Source organism: Lissotriton helveticus, chromosome 4_1, assembly GCF_964261635.1.
Source record: "Lissotriton helveticus chromosome 4_1, aLisHel1.1, whole genome shotgun sequence".
Taxonomy (NCBI): Eukaryota; Metazoa; Chordata; class Amphibia; order Caudata; family Salamandridae; genus Lissotriton; species Lissotriton helveticus.
In genome coordinates this window covers 295,824,565-295,840,457 of record NC_136063.1, presented here as the reverse complement: position 1 = coordinate 295,840,457, position 15,893 = coordinate 295,824,565, and positions in this window count along the sequence as shown.

Below are 15,893 nucleotides of genomic sequence, written 5' to 3'. Positions count from 1 at the left end.
TGGAAACACAGCACAGCATTATAAATGATCTCAGATGTACATTATCGAACCCCAGAGCATAGTTGGATACAATTATTACAGGCATATCGGCAACAACGCTTGTTCTCTTTACACAATCCATTCCTTTTTCATCGGCAAAAACTTCCTTCTATATTATTCATCCTCTGAGACCTCCCCATCTTGATCACTTGTGGTTGACATATATCCCCTCTGAATTTGTTCCATGCCCCCCAGACTTTACTCCACTTCCGGGGACACCCCTATTGACAACACCGTTCTTTCAGCAACCATAGCCGCGTCCATGTCTTTACACCACTGAGTCGGTAGCTCCGACGAGCTCCATTTTTATGCGATACTACGCTTGGCAAACATAATCCCCAATGTGGCCCAATCCTGTGCCTGATGAGTAAGGTCGTTAGGCTCCCAAACATTTAACAAACAGCGTCTGGGCTCCGGTACTAGCGAGACGTTCTCTGTTTGGGAAATTGTTCCCATCACTTTTACCCAGAATTCCATAATTTTAGGGCATTGCCATATGGTGTGAAAGAAAGTACCTTTGCCCCCACAATGACGTAAGCAGTACGGGTGTGATGTTTTTCCTATCTTGTGTAGGGTATGCCTGGTGTAGTAGGATCGGTGTAGTATTTTTAGCTGCACCAGTCTGAGTCATGAGGATATACCGATCAACCGTGGGGAAGCCAACGCATCCTGCCAGTCAGTCTCGTCAAGGTCACCCACGTCTTGGGCCCATTTCTCCCTAAGGGGTCCAGTGGGGTCCAGTAGATTATTGACCAGTTTCCGGTAAGTGAAAGATGTTGCTTTCTTAAACATACAGTCTGTTAATAATCTGTCCTCCAGAGGAGATGCCTCCGGGACATCTGTGCCTGGTGGCAATGCCTTTAACAGTGCGCGTTTTATCTGTAGATACCTAAAAGTTTCGGAAGAGGCCAATTTATAGTTCCGCTGAAGACACTGAAACGTGATAACATCCCCCTTACTCCACATATCCCCCACTGTAGATATGCCTATACCATCCCACTTATCAAAGCCCCTACTATTCCTGAGTTTACCCAGTCTCTTTGTATCCCATAAAGGTGTCATTTGAGTTAGAACTCACTGCCATCCAAGTTTGGTCTGAGCTTTGTGCCAAATGGAGATTGTATGCTTCACAGGTCCCACCAGTGCTGTGGACCTCCCCCGTTCGTATAGGGCAGCCAGCATACCATTTGTTTCCAGTGCTGATCTGTCCGCCTTAATGGCCTGGTCCATCTGTGGGGCATGGATCCACTGTTTGATAACTTTCAATTGCGCTGCCCAGTAATATAACTGTATGTCAGGGAGCGCAATACCACCATCGTACCATCCCCGGACTACCTTGGATTGTGCTATGCGCGCCGGTTTATTTCCCCACAATAAGCTGGAAACCTGGGCTGCGATCGCCCTAAAATAGCTCAGCGGGACTGGAAGTGGGGTGTTGTCCAGCACATATAAAATTCTAGGGAGGGCCATCATTTTGTAAAGTGCTGCCTTACGTAATAATATTAACGGTAGGGTTCCCCAGTGCGTTGCATCTCTTTTTAGGCAGTCCAACGGGGGTTGGAGATTACGCTAAAACATTTTTTTCAGGGTCGGTCGATATATATATATATATATATATATATATATATATATATATATACCCAAGTATTTAAAGATCGTGTCAGAGATTTGAAGTGGGCAGTCTGAGGGGAGTTGCGGCGGGGGGCCACGCAAGACATATAGGACTGACTTGGACCAATTTATGGTGTATCCTAACACCCTCCCAAAGACTTCACAGATGTTGAGGAGAACTAGTATAGAGCGTTTGGGGAGGTGAGATATAATAGGACATCATCCGCGTACAGGGAGATGCGGTCTTCCCACCCTTCGGTCCACCCGAGACCTCGTATCATGGGGTCCCATCTGATCCATGCCGCCAGTGGTTCCAGCACCAGGACAAGGAGTAGTGGTGGAATACATCTTTTTAATTATTGATGATCATATATTGTAGACTGATCAGCTACTGTAGAATACATCATACATATCAAATTTTCTTTATTTCTTTGTTCAGTGTTATTATGTATGTTATGTATATATTTTTGTCTTTAGTCTATAAAATGCTTGAGTGAATGAATGTTGATATGAGTGGCGTTAGGATGTGGACTTATGTTTATTTCATATTTATTGTAGTACTTCATTAAACTATTTTGTACTCTCTTAGGTTTTGTTCCTTCTTTTTTCATTATGAATTATTGTTAGTTTTTGATAATAATTGAGTTGCCTTAGGTCTTAGCATTTATACCTGTCCTGGTTTAGTACAGAGTGGTGGTATACCTTGTTTTGTGAGTCCATAGTATTGACCAGACCATTTTTATCTGTGTCACGGGAGTGGAGGCCGATTGTCCCGCTCGTGTAAAGTTCTAATTCTATGCGGTAATACAGATTTGTAAAATGTTTCCTTTTTCGTATTCATTGAATTCCTTATTAACATCTGTGTTCTTTTGTTTGCAGCAGTTTTCCTTTTCAGTGTATACTGCTGTTTAGGCCTTCTCGCTTTGGACGTGTCCCGCTTGTTTTCATTACTGGCACACAGGAGCGAGAATTCAGAGTTCTGTTAGCTCGGTGGGTGATGCTTCCTCCAGGTATCTTAGTGTCAAGGTCTTTTTGCATACTTCACATGAGAAAGCATGACAAAGCTGTGCACCTGCAAACTCTTGCTGCCTTGACTTTTGGTTTCTGTCACATGAACTTTCTTTCTTTTGTCTATCTGAAGAAAAGTATAAATGTGGGGAGATTGTGGAAGGGGTTAATGTTTAATGCTCGCTAGCTTTTGGAGGGCCAAGCTCTGTATCTCTGAGCCATGATATTGCTATTGTTGCTTATTTTTCCATAGTACACGTTTTAGAGTTCAAATAGGCTTAGACATCTTATTTTCTTTCACAGATCCTATTGCTAACATCCCATAAGTGTATGTTTTTCGTGTTTGTGGCCTCATAGTACATGCATTGTGTGTTTAGAGTGAACTAGAGTAGTTGAGGCATATATAATCCATTATTTGACGTCCCTGGTCTGCACAGGATGAAGGTGAAGTTGTTTTCCCAGACAGTGCCAGTGCATTGTTGGCATTCCTGAAACTTGAGGGAGGAGACAAGCTTCTTTAGAAATTCGATTAGACCATTTCCTGAGAAGGGCTACTGATTAGACTTCCTTAGCACTCCCATTCTGTAGATGATGAGGGTGAAGGGTAGGATTGAAGCCTCTGTTCAAGGCCTTAGGGACCCCTTCGATGAGGTCAACCTTTTGTCTTTGCCCTGATTACTTTTCAGTATGGATGAGTACAGCTAGGTAGAGAAAACTCCTACATCTTTGTACCTCTGTTGTGGGTGCCTGAGTCAGGAGACTGCCCTGCTGTGAGGAGCATCACTCTATACAAAGGCTGTGTCTGTAGCGTAGCCTGGAAAGGACACTTGAAAGGAGTAACACCCTTCTGTGGACTCTGAAAGTGCAGATAGTGGATTCTCATCTCCGGCCTGCTTTGACTGTACACAAGTAAAATCCACTGGTTCTGGTTCAAGCAAGATTCCCGGAGGTGAGGGGGCATCACCCTTACTGGAAGAAGTTCACCTGACCTGAAGCACCTAGAAGCCAGCCTGCCTGCAGAAAGAGGGAAGGAGCCTCCCGACCCTGGAAGAGTGACTGTCTAAGAGAAGCCGGTGCAACATGAACTTGTTTCTGGTGGGATCTGGGAGAGGAGAAGGATGAGGAGAGCAATCTTTTGTGTCCTGGGTGTCAGTGGGTATCAGATTGTCAGATTTGTGGTTCATGGTGGGAAGTGCAGAAGCGCAGCTTGACCTGTGTAACTATTGTGAGAAGTTGGCCTGGCATATGCTGTCCACTATTCTAGTGGGCACCTTGCACCAGTCCAAACAACCCTTATTGATGGGTTTACCAGCCTATAATCTCGTGAATGACCAAATGAAAGGAGAACCACACCAGGTATATATATATAAAATATATGTATTTATTCGAAACACATCCCTCTAGTCCCTTTATGAGGCTAGAGACAATAGTACATTCAGTAAACTTAATAACACACAGTAAACTAGCACAATATACGTTGAGCCCTAGGGGCATACCATATATTAAGAAAGTGGTATAAGAACCACAACTTGCATAGATACAAGGCCTAGAGCCTTTAGAGCAATTGGCGCCACCAGGAACCACCCAAGGTAGTAACACAGGGGACCCACGGGGACGCGTGCAGTTTCTAAACACAGCCGCGAATCACCATTAACTTCTGTGGGGAAAGTCGAGGTTGGAGTTTTATAGATAAAGGACACTTAGAAGAGGACTTGGAGCAAACCCCTTTAGAACTTGGAGGTTCTTGAGTCAACACCCACGGGAGCACCGGAGTACTCAAGTTACCTCACCCAGGGAAGCCGGGTGCATAGGTGTCTTTTGGTGTCGGGTTTCGTTGTCGATTTCAATGGCGATCTGCTGCTGGCGTCCAAGTGGAAAGTGTGCGGTGTGATCCAACCCTGGATAGAAGCTGAGAAGAACCTGAAGCAGAGGGGACAGAGTCTGGGTCACTTGCCAGTGACAAGGGGCACGATAGTCGAATGCCCACAGATGTCGGGTGATTTCAGGTGAAGAAGGTGAAGCTTGACTCTTCAGCCACGAGGAAAAACGAGGCGTCGACGATGACCAGGTTCTGGATTTGAGCTGTCCCACGAAGGATGTCGAGTGCTGCGGTGTCGGTTTCCGGATTGGACCCAACAAGCCTTGGCAACAGCAACCCATGCAGAAAGCAGTAATAGTTTTCGGTGCAGACCAGTAAGGTCTGAGGGACTCACCACTTGGTAGGGAGTCAGGGCACGCCTGGAGCAACCAGGGACGCCCAAGGAAAAGTAGAGTTACCTTTGTCGGGACCCACCAGTCGACGTACCAGGGATCGCGAAGGAGCCTCGAGCGGAAATGCAAGAAGCGGGCTCACGGAACACTCTTTGAGTGTAGGCCCACAATCTTCAGTGCAGATGGTGCTCGGGCTTGGGCTACAAGTACCCCAATGCACAACTTCAGGAAAGCTTGGTAAGTCAATGCACTACCAAATGTGCACGGTGTCCAGGGATTCCGGTTCCACGTCACTCGTGAGGGCTGCGGGTCTCAGCTTTGCTGGGGACTTGTGTCCGCCTCTGAGAAGTCCGGAAATCCTCTTCCTGTGTCGCAGATACTTCGGAGTCCGTCGGGAGCTTTGGAATTGCAGACCGGCAAGATGCTTCGTTGGTGCCTTCTTGAGCAGGGGAGTCACTCCTTGACCCCAAGGGAGATTCTTCCATCCTCTAGTCTTTAGTAGAGCGTCGAAGTTCCAGGATTCAGTGTCAGAGTTTCGTCCAGGTGTAATCTAAAGTCCTGTTGCTAGGGGTCCCATACTTATACTAAGTAAAGGGGTTGGACATACTCTGGGGACCCACCCATGGGAGGGTCTGGAAAGAGGGTGGCTATATCCATTTCCTTTGTCCAGTTTCGCACCAGAGCATGGGCTGGTAGCCCCTGCAACCGGTTTGAACTGGGCTATGCACAGAGACACCAAATGTGCCCCCAGTGCTGACTTCAAAGCACTCTCAGAGTGCACCCACCCAGCCCCAATACACAAAAGCCAGTCTGGGAGGTGGTTACACCTCCCTGTGACAGGAAACCTATTGTCCAGGCCTCCCCTGCCGGAGTTTCGTCCAGCAGCAGGAGGCCAGACTCGTGTCTGTGACTGCAGCATCCATTTTGTGATGCCAGGGCTCTTTTAAACTATTACCGGTTAGATCAGTGTGTACATGTCTCTCCCTCTAGAAGGGTGGAATTCTACTCCCGCCGGCAGGACTGACGGGGAGGGGGGTCTGAGTATTCCAAGGTGTTTGACACCAAACACGACATGTTTCCATGCAGCCTTTCCAAAGTTAGCATTTACTGCGAGGTTATAATGCACTTAAGAGTATATGGTCTGGCTGCATCACAGAATAGCCTCAGAGAATAGGCTCCAAAAGCTGCAGAGGGACCCAGCTCATGCATGGGCACCCTCTCACACAAAACCAAGCACTCTGCCTTCAGGATTGATAAGGCCTGCCATAGGAGTGACTGATAGGCTTATATGTGTCAGTGATTAAAGGTAGTGTTAGGTAACCTATATCTTAGTAAGGGGTGCATGCACCACCTTACCCAGGCTGCAGTAGCATACCTGTGGTGCCATTTTGGAAGGCTTCCCAGAGGTGGAATAATACATGCTTCAGCCCCTGGTAGTCCTCTGGGGTACCTATGCCCTTAGTACCTAGTGTACCATATACTAGGGACTCACAAGGGTACCTCAGTAACCAAACTGGAGTGTACCTATTGTACATGAAATCAATTTAGAGAGGAAGCAGCTAGGCTGGGGTTCTGGATAGCAGGGCCCCAGCTAGACTAAAGTCGAAAAACAGTGAAACACCAGCAAAAAGGGGGGTAACCACAGTAAGCAGATCCTACTCTCCTACTACTATGACCATATCAAAACAAAACTGGCCTAACCTGCTTGACCACAACAAAAACAAGACTTGACGTGCACCTCTGTGATTAAAAAGAAGATAGTTATGCTGTTGTGCCTAGTGAAATGCATGGCTAGCCCAAGTCACCATGGGCCTTTGGGCGGCCTTACATCCTCTGAGCACTAGCAGCACTTCCACCTATCAGCAGCACCCTCGCTGAAGATGCAACAGCAGCACTGGAGATCAGAGCCCTGAAGGAACCTAGCCAGTCTCAGTTTGTGCACCTTCCCAGAAGTGGGAAGCAGCCATGAAGTTAGGTAGGGCAAATGCCTGACCATAACAGAAACACCCCAAACTGAACAGCCAAGCCTCACTCAGTGAGGCCAACCCTGAAGTGTGAGAGACTTACCACATTTAGACTATAATGGGGGCAATCTGCTCCTGAGCCTCATCATGGTATAACTTTATTTCTGGATGGGGAACCACCTGGATCAAAAGAGGGACGAGGGGGACACGTGGAGGTTCAGCCAACTACAGCACCCACGACACTATGTTGCATCTTGCTTATATTGTGTGGGTAGTATTTTGTTCTGGTATGCATTAATGTAACCTTCTTGTAGGTGGGGTGATAAGGGTGGCCTTCCCCAGCTGTCGCACCATCGCCATCCAGTTTCCTTGAAAGGACAAAGAGGATATACTACGTAGGGCATCAAAACAAACTTGCACAGGTTGAAGAAAAAGACAGCCATGGAATAAGGGCACCTTAACAGAGGAAAAAGGACATAACATAAAACATGTCTTTACAACAAAACAGAATACAAGGGTTATATGGACATGTACAATACAGGAGTACAATAGAAGTACCTGGTCTCATACTACATGGAATGGACCCAAAGCTAGTCGGCTGAGGTAACAGCAACTCTGTCCGCAAGGTCAGAAGGTGATGCGCACTAAAAACAGAACCAACTGGGGAATGTGGGAGAGGTATAGGATTGGAACCGGTGCATCAGAGATTGGGATTGGCGGATTTGTTTGGGCAGGTAGTTCGAGAGGTGGGGAGCAGCCATTGAATATCCCTTGTCTCCTCTGTCCTTACCTCAGGTTCTGGAGGTGGACAGGAAGTGTTCTTAGAATCTCATGTTCTTATAATCTCACGAAGAGTCAAAGGGCATCTTAATAAACCTCAATGCTCATTCACCACTTCAAGATTCACAAGCCTTCAACAATTGCAATCAGCGTTCAGCAGCGATACCAAAAGTCAAATCATAGACTGCATTTAACTAATTGTTTCTTTTGGCCATAAACTGGAGAATTTAAATAGAAACATGAGCACCTCGTGACTGTTTACAAACAATGTTAATATTTAGATGCTTCAGTAGGGGAACCTTTCAGCACCCTATTTTGGAGACCACACCTGAGATCACAGAAAGCAGTAACACCAGTGGCTGAGAAGACACTGCTTCCGTTTCAGTTTGTTTGCAATTTTGCCCATACGAAACTTTAGGAAAATATCCTAATTGTTTCACGAGTTAAACTGAGGAAGCAGAGTTAAAGAATAATTGGCTCTGAATACAGTGCGTTGCTTGTGCTACAGTAATGTGCTAGCATACCATTAATCTAACATATTTCCCTGACGTGTAATGCATATTTAACATATTTAGTGACTGCCAAAAATACATTTTTTGGGCACAAAACCCAAACAAAAATATAAACACTTTTGATACAATGGTTTTGGTATTTTTAAGAAGCACAGACCTACTTACCTCCTCCACAGTTTAAATATTCTGGACAAAACAAACTACATTTCTTAAGCGGCTTCAGGGCACTGTGATCACACAAACACAGTGTCCCATGTCATGGAAGGCCTCTCGAGGCTGCCCAATAGCATCTACTGGGGAGTGGGAGTTGGCCTGTCATAGCCGGTTCATGGACACTCAAGGCTCTGCTCTGCAGTGGGTGATTTATTTCCAGGCAGATCGAGGCAGTGAAATAAAGGCAGGTTCTACCGTTCTGGATCTACACCTACTGAATCAAGGGTGCCACAGGGATCTCTCCTCATTAACTCCATGGTGGTCCCTCCAGCTCTGGCGGTACTCGAATAAAGTGTGCATCACCAACTCGATGCAGGTGATGCTCAGGTTGTACGTGATCTATTTTGTGATCCCATTGGTCAAGCATTCCTAGTGGGGTGTGTTATGTCCATCGCTGAATGCCTGCAAGATAACTGGCTCTGGTTAAGGCTGATTTATTGCATGTGCATCTTTCCCTAGACTAGGGGCTACCTCAGTCAGAACATACAGTACAATGCAAGATAATGATACTTTAGCATAACAAATAGACACATGTTTTTACCCTAAGTTGTACATCTGCTGTAGTGAAGCACAGTCTTCCCACAGGGAAAGGCAATCGTGGTAAAGGTACAGTCGTTGTAAAAAATAGTTGTTAAAACTTTAGTGATTTAGACTAAGTAGTGGTTAAGGAGTTGTTGTTTAGACTGTAGTTTTTCCGGTGGTCGTTGTTCCATCATACAGCCATGTTATTTATAAATGCAGCTTCAGCTGTATCTGCCCTATACTTCTGATTGTATTCCTGACAGCCCCTGTGTGCACAGAGTTACATTAGCACAATTTTTGGACATCTGAGAAGCAAAGAGTTGACAACGTTTTACCAGTATCTGAAGGGTAGAGGTTAGGGTCCAGTCCAATTGGTGGGACGAAAGAGTCGAAGTACTAAAAGAGGGGGAGTGGTCCAAATGCAGACAAAAACCAGGGCAGGTTGTAAAGCAAAAGGATGTGCTTTATGTGTTACCATGAAGCACAGTGTGAAATACAACATGAAATCATACATGGATCCCAGCTGCAAACTCATGATCAAATACATCTCAAAGGAGACCTGTCACAATCACTTGATGGTATCTTACAGGGAGGGAGACTGGTCAAAGACGCAATATAAAATCCCACTTGGAGCCCTGTCAAAAATGGGTTAATAAATAAGAAAATATAGAGGGGTTGGGAAGTCAGTAAGGAAAGTGATGCACTCTTACGAAGTGCTGCTAGCAAAATGAAAAGGTAATCCCCACATCACAGGTGGAAGGAAACAAGCAAAGCAGGAATGCTCCAGTGGTGAAACAAACACAGGAATAGAATAGACATTGCATAAGAAGCACAGAAGTGAAATAGGCAAGATGCCAAACATGAGCAAGGAGTTGACCCAACGCCTGTGCTTTGTATAATGTATTGTAGACAACATCTCCATGACAACAGATAGTTAAAGCTATCTGTAGGTCCAGACCTATGACTGTGGACTGCTGTGAGATTACAACAACCGGTATGGACACTCCCTATAAAGTAAATGCGCTGACAATGATATTTCCCTGGAATGAATGGCTTATTGTACATATATATCTCGCTCATGTGGACTAAGCCTAGCAATAGAGTATAAAGAACCATGAGTTAAAAATAAAGAATTGGGTACCACAAGGTGAGGGTGTGGTCCGCTCTCATCGATATGGAAATTATTGCGAGAGTTGAGAGTGATCATAATCATAATCCACAGTGACTTGCAATTGAATCTTTTAATATGACAAGGGCAGCTAATCCTCCTTCCTTGACCTCGACTAGAGATCTGTTGCTTTCCAATGACATGCGACAAGTAGACCAAGGTAGAGAATAGGCCAGACACATTGGTTTCCATAAATATGGACGTGATATCTGCACTATCGGCAGTAAAGGAGCATACGCAGAGCATGGAGGTACATGAAATTATGACAGAGGTGCATAAAAAACTGTTTGATAAAATAAGAACCATAAACCTCCTCCAGTGCAGCAAAATTGGTTTAATAAGCAATGTAGACAGGCAATTAAGTTCCTTGCAAATAATATAAAATCTAAAGTTCCAGCATGTATTCATCAAGCATGGAAATTATATAAATCCGCCCAGGGTATGGCAAAAAGACAATAGGATAACAATGGATGGCAGGACCTAAAAATGGCATGCTCGGAAAACAAATCTGAGATATTTTAGCAGTTAGTAAAGTGGGGAAGAGGAGGGAAACCTTTGGCCCTGCAAAATCATATAGCTCCAAACATATGGATAGATTATTTTGCCAACCAATATGCAGAGGAATATGGCCTATATGATCAGATACCTGTAATCCCCCCATTCTCGGTAGGATTGACTTTTGAATTAGCAGTAAAAGCAGCCTTAGATGCAGTCACTGGGGTAGAGCTCCTGGCTCGGACAGTACACTGGCTGACCTTTTTTGACACTATATGGATACCTGGACAAGCTATATATTACTGCTAACCCGTTGTGCCCCATACCAGATTCCTCGCAAGGTGCCGAGCTAATACCCATTTTCAAAAAAGGTAATAGATCTTTACCAGGTAACTCTAGGCCAATAAGCCTAATACATTCAATACAAAAGGTTGTAGCTCGCCACATACTGGCCAAGGTACAGGAATGGATTTCTGCAAATGACATCCTTTCTCCCTCACAGGTTGGCTTTCGGGAGCATGTTAGTACCATTGATCAAGTATTTTGTTTCTTGCTACTCTATCGGTGATGATTGCAAAAGTAGGTATGTATGCCGCCTTTGTCGATCATAAGGCAGCATTTGATTTAGCCTCATGCAAGAAACTGGATCTGATACTACAGAATCTGGGTATGCCCATGGACCTGCTTTCCTTAATCATTCGGCTTCATGCCATTGGGGCCCTCAGGGTGACACTACAGACAGATTTCTGATAAGGAAGGGAGTCCGCCAAGTGTGTGTCCTGGCCCGACACTATACTCCTTATTTTTGAATGGTGTATCCCAATTTTTGGCTAGCTGCCCAGCAGATGCCCCGACTGTAACAGGTACAAAGATTCCCAACTTAATGTTTGCGGATGATATGCTTATAATCTCAAAAACCCTTAGTGCGTTTCAACGCGCACTTCTCCGCTTTGAGGAATTCTGCAGGAATCGAGGTTTAGTTATTAATTCTGCCAAAACGAAATCTATGGCTTTTAATCAACATAAATCTTTAAGGGACATTGTGAAGCGAGATGGTGAGTCCCTTGAACAAACTGATGTATTTAGCTATTTAGGAGTTACTCTTGCCACAAATTTGTCTTGGAAACCTCAAATCGAAATAATGTCTCTCAAACATCGCCAAATGGTGGGCACATTAGTAAAAGAATTCAAAAGCCCGTTTACTATGCCAATTAGTCCATTTTCCAGATTTATGAAGCCAAAGTAGTGGGTTCAGGTTTCTATGGTTCAGAACTTTGGGGCTTTACAAATTTAGTCCCACTTACTGTAGCAGAGAACAAGTTTTTGCAAAATATAACATGTTTACCATAAAGTACCCCTCTCAAACCTCTGCTTTATCACCGAGGCCAAAAATCCCCAGTAGATACAGCATGACTCCATCCAATCTTATATTGGTGTAGAATGTGGTCCACCCCTAAGCTGGTCCAATATGCTGAAGCCATAAGGGATGTTATGGAGGCCGATCGCTCACAGAGGATCGACTGGCTCTATAATAGCAAAAGAACATTGACCAACATGGGAATGTGGTCTTTATGGGAGAACCCAACTGGTGCACGGTTCCCCTCTAAAGAAAAATAAAAGATCATTATCAGCACATGATCATGACAGATGATCTCAGACCAATTGAGAGTACCAGATTGACAGGGAGCTTAAACAAATTTAAATCCACCCTCCTCCATGAACCTTATTGGGACATTATATCCAAGCCTTTTGATAGGAGACTATACTTTCAATTACGGAACCCTCCCAATAAAATCTTTTACTTGTAATTGGTCTTCCAACGCTGATAACAAATGTCCTACTTGCACAGATAAAATTGAAACATTCTCTCATGATTTGTTTGCCTGCCCAGCATATTTGGGCCCACAGAAAAAATAGCTGAAGCCTACATGTAAGAATTTGGGCACCAGAAGCAGTAGTGTTGCATTTAGAATACTGCGCTCAGATCTGTCCCCTCCATATGCAAGCTCTGTTGCCAAGTTCTTGGATTGGATGTGGTTTATAAGGTTAAAGTTGAGCTTTTAGCTTTTAAACTTGCTAATTTAATGCAGTTTAGATTTTACGGGTTTTAACATAGCTATGATGTCGAATACTTTCAGTGTACATATTATATGCAAATTGATTTGGTTACGATTTTATGTATAATATTTGTGCTATCTTTTAGGTTTCTATGTATTTATATTGCTTTTATGTCATGTATTGCCGAAATAAAGCTTTTTGAACTGAACTTAACTAATGTGCTAGTGTTCTTTCCTTTAAACATAGTTAAATGGCTTACACCTGATTGGCATATTTAGTTTACTGGTAAGTCTCTTGTAGCGGGCATTACCATTTACCCAGGGCCTGTAAATAAAATGCTACTAGTGGGCCTGTGGCACTTATTGGGCAACCTCCTTAAGTAGCCACTTAACACATGTCCAAGGTCTACCATTGAATCCTGAAGGTAGTTTTAAACTGTTTATTAAACTTGGCAATATAACTCCCTTGCTGTGACTTAAACTCCCCTGCTATTACATATGCCCACCCTGAGTTGAGTCCTACCCTTTTTAAACTGTATTTCACTCCTCTGGCTAAATTGAACCAATCCTTTGGTTTCCAGTAGTGTCATATACAGATGTCATATACAGATGACACATACATTGTGGTGTTGATTGCAGGGAACCCAGACAGTGTGGCCTCCTGCTTTCATGACTGCATGCAGGAAGTTGGAAGATGGATGGCTAGGAACTGTCTAAAGCTAAACTCAAACAAAACTGGGGTTTTGCTGTTTGGTAACAATATTTCCTTTTGGTCCACAATTTGGTGGCCTCAGGAAGTAGGGATGCTGCCCACACCTGCTGCCACAGTAAAACATTTAGGGATGTACTCTGATAACAAACTGTCTTTTGAAGGACAGGTGAACTCAATCTCTTTCTCCTTTTTTATGTTCAAAAAGCTCAGGAGAATGTTTCAATGTATCCACTTAAATCCATGGAATCAGTTATTACGGCTCTCATCTTTTCCAAGTTAAATTACTGCAGTACATTATTTTTTAGACTCCAGAAAAATTCCTACACAAATTACAGAATATTCAAAATGTGGCAGCCTCGCTTGTTAAGGTAATCCCTAAGTATCAATCGGTTTCCCATGTCCATGGTAAAAAATGGATCGAGTTCAAGTCTTTATGCATTGCTTTTAAGGCATTGCATAGTAACAGCCCTTATTTGCTGAAGCAGTACTTTCAATGATATACCCCGAAAACATCTTTACGATCTGCCGCCTTAGCTAACCTCGCTGTCCTTAAAGTCTAAAGAGCCACTTGGGGTGGCAGAAGCTTCATTGCTATTACTGCACGACTCTGGAACAATTTGCCTTTCAAGGTAAAGAAAAAACCCAATTTGCTAGCTTTCCAGAAAGAGCTAAAAACCTGGCTGTTTAACAAATAGATTCCTCATGCTAAGTAGCTCTAAGACCTCTGTCTTAGGAAATCATTTCTTATCTATCCCTGTCCTCCCCGAATCTTAGCACCTAGACACCCTTGGGTAGTAGTGCGTGGTCAAATCCTAATTTAATTTCATGTCACTCCTAAGGTAGACCTTTATTAGCCCGTAGGGCAGGGTGCATGCATTGTAATTGAAAGATTGGACATGTACTTTTAAGTATTACATGTCCTAGTAGTGTCAAACTTCTAAATTCATTTTTCCCTACTGTTAGGCTTACCTCTACCATGGGACAACATTGATTGCCTTATTATATTTAATAAGTGCTAACTTTTAATTGGGAACAGGTAAACATTTTATGTTTGGTCTCCATGCAAATGCTCCATTTGTCCTCTGTTTGATTGATCCCTATTGCGATCACTAGGCCCAGTCACACGAGCGGAGCAGCATTTTGCCCGGAATTTTGGGGATTTCTGCAGATTCCAAAGGTTTTCATCACAGAAATGTAAGGAAAATGGGTGATTTCAGGCAAATTTTGAGATTTGCAGGGCATCATGTGTAAAAGAAAACCCTCATGGAATCCACGCAAGACACCCCATCGTGAATTCCCCTAGGTGTCTAGTCTAAAAAATGTTCAGGTTTGCTAGGATTCCCAAGGTGCTGGCTGATCCACGTTGCAAAAAATGTGTCAGTATTGAGTGGAAAAATGTGATATATTCACGTTGCGTTTTGGGACATTTCCTGTTGCGGACACTAAGCCTACTCACACAAGTGAGGTACCATTTTGATAGGAAGACTTAGGTGAATCCTTGTTGGAAGGACATTGTGTTTTTTTTAGTCAAAGTTTGAACTTTGCCTGGGAATCTGGGCTAAACAACCCAGTAAGGGTCACACAAGTCACTCCAGCCTGGATTCCCCTAGGTAATGTACAAGTTTTCTAGGTTTCCCTAGGTGCCAGCTGAGTTAGGGCCCAAAATCCACAACTACCCACGGCAAAAAACAGGTCCATTTTGAGTGGGAAAATGTGATGTATCCATGTTGCATTTTGGGCAGTTTCCTGTTGCGGCCCCTTGGCCTAGCCACACAAGTGAGGTACCATTTTATCAGAAGACTTAGGGGAATCCTGGTTTGAAGGACGTTTGTGGCTCCTAGCAGATTCCAGAACTTTCCATCATAGAAACGTGAGGAAAATGTGTTTGTTTAGTCAAAGTTTGATGCTTGCAATGGATTCAAGGTTAAACATCCTGGTGCAAGTCACCCCGTCCTGGATTCCCAAGGTGTTTATTGTTATACAATATACATGTTTGCTAGGTTTCCCTGATGACAATACCTCTTCCTCGAACTCCGCCTGCAGTCCTTGACCCTCTGAACCTTACCTCCTCAGTCACCTTTTCTCTAAGTTTCTTCTAAGTCCAAAGGTAAGCGCCAACTGGGCTCAATCCACTCTTTGTATCCAACCTTCTCTCAATCGCGGGTGGCCATTTTTTTCATTTTCAACTTTGACCCGGTCTTGCATGACTAGATGTTTGCGACTGTCGGTTTGATCTTTTAGGTGCTCGTTTTTACCTTAAACTTCACTAATTCATAACTCTGCTTCTACTGATTGGATTTTTGTCATTCTAGTGTCAAGTAATTTATTACATTTTACTCTATTTTGTCGAAATTGGTATGGGATTTTCTTGTGTTGTGTTTTCACTTTCTTAGTGTTTGTGTGATGCTTAAATACTTTACACATTGCCTCTAAGTTAGGTCTGGCTACCTTTGTGCCAAGCTACCAGAGGGTTAAGCACACATTAATTTTGTGACTTTTGTGGTTCACCCTGATAGGGATTGTGGCTGTTTCTTGAGCAGGGTTAACATCTAACTCAACCAAAAATGCAATTTCTCTGGTGCCCATGATATTATGACAGGG